The sequence below is a fragment of the Microtus ochrogaster genome, linkage group LG2, assembly GCF_000317375.1.
Source record: "Microtus ochrogaster isolate Prairie Vole_2 linkage group LG2, MicOch1.0, whole genome shotgun sequence".
NCBI lineage: Eukaryota > Metazoa > Chordata > Mammalia > Rodentia > Cricetidae > Microtus > Microtus ochrogaster.
Genome location: NC_022028.1, coordinates 34,133,400 through 34,138,734, shown reverse-complemented (window position 1 = coordinate 34,138,734; position 5,335 = coordinate 34,133,400).

Sequence of the window (5,335 nt, the reverse complement as noted above, 5' to 3'; positions counted from 1 at the left end):
AGAGGAGAGGGGAGGAGAAAAGAGGAGAGAGATAGGGAGAGAGAGAGAGAGAGAGAGAGAGAGAGAGAGAGAGAGAGGGAGAGAGAAATTTCTGGTAATGATTTGCTGTTAACAGTCATGAAGGGAGTAGGTGATACCCCTCTAGGGAACTTAGTCTAGGGTCAAGGTCAAATCTGGTGGGACGCACTGGCTGCCCCCTCTTACACTCTGTTTTTGGGATGGTGTGTCATGTCCCTCACAGTTTGATGTGAGGTCTGTGGTTGTTTTCAGACACTCCAACAGAAACCCCAATGGGAACTAGGCATGGTGGTGCAAGTCTGTAATCCTAGCACTTGGCAAGGGGAGGCAAGCGAATTGTTGCAAGTGTGAGGCTCTCTGCCCTGACTCCAAAGACAGACAGACAACAACAACAGCAAAAAACAAATCAGAAATTAAAACCAAAAAACCTCCAAAAAAAAAAAAAACCCATACAACTACAACAAAACAGACACACATACACTTCAAACCAATAGAAAGAGAAAAGGAAAGATTGCAAAGAAATTATGAAAGATAAAATTATATATATACATATAATATTTATACACACACACACACACACACACATATATTTCTGTTTTGTTTCAAGACAGGGTTCCTCTGTGTAGTCCTGGCTGTCCTGGAACTCATTGTAGACCAAAGTGGTCTTGAACTTTGAGACCCATCTGCCTCTGTTCTGGGATTAGGTGTGTACCATCATGCCCGGGCAAGACATGAATTTTTCGTTTGTTTGTTTGTTTTTAAGATTTATTTATTTATTTATCTACTTTATGTATATGAGTGTTCTAACTGCATGTAATGCCAGAAGAAGGCATTAGATCTCACTATAGATGGTTGTGAGCCACCATGAGGTTGCTGGGATTTGAACTCAGGAAGAGCAGCCAGTTCTCTTAACCACTAAGCCACCTCTCCAGTCCAGAGATGAAATTTAAAAACATATTCTATTTTTTATGGGGATGTGTATGTGCCTGAGTGTATATCTGTGTACCGTGTGTGTGCGTAGGAGCCTGCAGAAGTCAAAAGAAGGTGTCCCCAAGGCATGGAGTTACAGGCCATCACATGGGTGTTGGGAATCAAATCTGGATCTTATGCAAGAGGAGTAAGTGCTCTTAATCACTGGGAACCATCTCTCCAGCTCCCAGAGGCAAAAGCTTGACAGCCATCATATATGGACAATGGCCTGGAGAATTAATGATGTTGTTTTGCATCTGCACATATATGGAAATGATTAAAATTTAAAATGGCTTAATAATTAAAATTTGTCATAAATGCATGAGGTAAAAATAGTTCATCTGCATGAAAGGAGTGTAAAAGGAAATCCTGATTCCTGCCCCCTTCTAGAGCTTAACTGTCATGACACCCACTTCTGGAGCCTTCCAAAGGCTTATCTTGGCATATGCCTTTAATCCTAGCACTTAAGAGGCAGAGGCAGAAGCAGGCAGTTTTCTGTGAGTTCAAGGCCAGCCTGCCCTACAAATTGAGTTCCAGGACAGCCAGGGCTGATACACAGAGAAATCCTGTCTCAAAAAACCAAAATAAATAAATAAATAGTAGCCGGGCGGTGGTGGAGCACGCCTTTAATCCCAGCACTCTGGAGGCAGAGGCAGGCGGATCTCTGTGAGTTAGAGACCAGCCTGGTCTACAAGAGCTAGTTCCAGGACAGGCTCCAAAACCACAGAGAAACCCTGTCTCGAAAAAAGAAAAAAAATAGTAATGAGAAAAATTATGGGGTTGAACATGGTGGTATATGACTGTAGACACGCACACACATGCACACACACATATACATACATACACATATACATACACACACACACATATATCATATACCAGTGGTAGAGTGCTAATCTAGCATGCAGAAAGCCCTGCCTTTCTCCCAGCACTGCAGAGGACAAAAGTGTCATCCTGTGTACAGATGTTGTTTGTCTATACTGGTGATGCTGTCCGTTGTGTTCCATAGTTAGTGTATGTAACTTCACACCTGACCCTTATCCCTGAATACGGGTATTTCCAAGCTTATTCCAGCCTCTAATCTATGTATGCAGCTGCCTGGGTGAGCTGGGCATGACCTGTAGTTGGGATCAGTTTCTCTACAGACAAGGCCTTGACCGCTTCCGGGATGCCACCACCACAGTCCACACCACCCTAGAGGTCCTTGTCCTTGTCCACCTCCAGGCCTCGTTCCCACTCTAGAGATACTCCCCTCTCTACATCCATCTGCCTCCTGTTTTAAAATAGCTGCATGTGGGCTGGAGAAGGCTCAGTGCTTAGGAGTTTTTTATCGCTCTTCCACAGGATAGGAGTTTGGTTCCCAGAACCCATATCAGGTGACCCACGGCCTCCTGTACCTCTGCTCCAGGGGATCTGATACCTTCTTCTGGCCTCGTCAGATACCTGAATACACATACACACATGCATCTTAAGAAATAAAATAGCTGAACCAGAGAGATGGCTCAATGGTTAAGAATACAGACTACTTTTCCAGACTACCAGAGATAAATTCCCAGCACCCACATTGTGATTCACAACTGTCTGTAACTTCAGCTTCAGGGCAATCAGTGTCCTCTCTGGCCTCTGAAGGCACCAGGCAGATACTTGGTATTTATACACACATGCAGACAAAACACTCATGCACATAAAATAAAATTTAAAAAAATGAAATAAAATAACTACACATGTTCCGTGCTCAAGTTAGCCAGCCCATTAGCTCCCTGTCTGTAGACCCCTTCGTTTTCCAAACTCGCACCATGAAAGACTCTGACCAGCCTCGTTCATAGCAATTTGCAGGTTTGCAGCCACAGACGCACATCTCTAGGCCCGTTTCTGAGGCAGAGGGTCTCTTCCTGTCTCATTTGGACACATACCGACTAAAGGTATGACAGCCTCTCTTCTAACCCCTTCTGGTTGCACTCTTCCGGCATTGGGGTTCTTTGAGGCTCAGAGAGGGTCAGAGGCCCTGCTGGAATAACCAGCCCCCAAGTGTCATTAAAGAGGCTGGGAGGCAGGGGGCTGAACCCAGGTGACCTTCCTAAGCTCCTGCCCAGGGTCCTGCATGTCTCAAGTTCCCAAGGTCCTGGACAATGTTCATCCCCATAAGTCTGTGTCCCTCTGCCTCCCTGACATTTTTCAGGCAAGAAGAGACATTCACGGTGCCTTTGATTCAGGGAGATACCACCCCCCAGGAGTTCTGTTTCTAGAAATGGGGACTTTGTTACAAAAGTGCTCCTGGGAGGCAATGTCAGGCCTCCCTGGGTCCTGTGACCTCCTCCAGTTCCCAGCTTCCCCTGCAGTATCTTCATAAATGGCACCGCCATTCTTAGACATCCTTGGAAGCCTGGACTGGGCTGCTTGGAGACAACCAGGCAACAGAGCTGGGCTATTTAAGGGAGAGAATGGGTGGGAGGGAAGGAATGAAGGTTCATTCAGGGATGGATGGTCTCTCTGCTGCAGGGTGATGGCCCCTCCCTGTGCCCATTATTCCTAGTGTCCAGGGCCTGGGATTCTGCATTGAGGCCCAGCAGAAAGTCACTTGGAACCCTGCCTGACAACCGCAGGGGCTGGACAGTTTTGCATGTTCTGAAGGGGTTTGGAGTAAGTGCCGGCTAGGGACCGCTGGAGGGGGGGGGATGAACAATAACATGCCAGAGAACCTTCTAGTGCTGAAGACGACCACGACTCTTTCTGTTCAGAACGTCACCTGAAAAAACAATAGACAAAAACAAAATAATAATAATAAAGCTGGGCATGGTGGTACATTCAGGAGGCAGAGGCCGTCGGAGCTCTGAGTTAGAGACCAGCCTGGTCTACAAAGTGAGTTCCAGGACAGCCAGCAACTCAGAGAGACACAGAGAGACCCTATCTCGAAAAAAACAAAAACAGAACTTAAGCTGGACTTGCTGTTGGTTAAGGGATTTATATTTGCTTAGTCTCAGGATAATACCAGGGTAGGTATGGTAGATGTGGAAATGGTAACTTAGAGGAGTTAAATAGCCTGCCCGAAGTCACACAGATAAATGGCAGAAGCTGATTGAAAACTCAGACTTGTTTCCTGCAGATGACTGAACAAGCTACCCGCCACATTGCTGGAGCTGGCAGGGTCCTTGCAACCATCTTCTTCTGCTGAAGCCGGCCCAGAGAGCTGGGTGTCCTTGCTTGGCCAAGGCCATCCTCTTTGCTTTTCCATTACTCAGGTTCCATCCCTCCCTCGCAGGAACAAATTGCTCAGAAATGACCAGTCGGCTTGTTGGATTATTCATCTCTCCCATAGGTGCGCAGGGTTAGGCATGGAGAAGACTCTTGAAGAACGATGCTGTACGCCTGACATGGCAGGCGCTCTAGGTTCCATCCTGAGTATCACATGGCGTGCTCATCCTCACCTGTTATACCAGTCGTATGGAAGAAGATGCTGGAGGAGCTGAACTTCAGTGGTATCCTCAACAACACAGGGACTTTGAAGCCAATCAGGGTGCCATTGTTAAAAGAAAGAAAGAAAGAAAGAAAGAAAGAAAGAAAGAAAGAAAGGAAGGAAGAAAGAAAGAAGATAAAAGTCAAACTACAAAACAAAACAAAAAAAAAAGAGACAACCAGAAGAAAGTATTTACTCTGAGTCTTGGTTTTAAACATACTGAGGGTTTGGGGCTGTATCTCAGTAGTAGAACCTTGCCTCACTCAAGGCCCTGGGCTCCAGCCCCAGCATCAGAAAAGGAAAGAAATACGTTGAATTTGAACTTTGAACACTTCGATTTAGGGGGTGGCCTACAGGTTGTGATGCAAGAGTGAATTCTGGTGGTTCTGAGGCTGTCAGTCACTGAAAGTACCTACAGTCCAGGGGACGTGCTTGGGTCCCACAGCGTTGCAGGGCTAGCATGAGGCACAGCCCAGAGCCCACAAACCTAGTGGGTGCACCAGGGAGGGAAACTAAGGAGGATTGGGCTTCTGAACTCAGCCAGGAGAAGCCCTGTGTCCTGGTATGTTCAGGCTGGGTTCTCGGTGTGAGCTCTGGTGGCAATAACAATGAGAGTGATGGTTGTCACCAGTGAGGGCTGGCACCCCTTTCATCCTCCAGGCAGTCTCAGGAAGCAAGAACTGCTGGAGACCTGTGGGGACTGGGAGGCAGGTTAGGTAATGTGGAAGGGGTGCCCAAGGTGCTCTCCAGGCCTGTGTCCTCCTGGTTCAAAGCCAGTGTCTTCTACACATGGACCGGCTGCACATAGTAAGACTCGGTCATCTAGGGGTTGGATCCTGAGACAGGGCGAAGGGCCTGCGAGGGAAGTCACAGCAGCCTGTGACTGATTGGGTT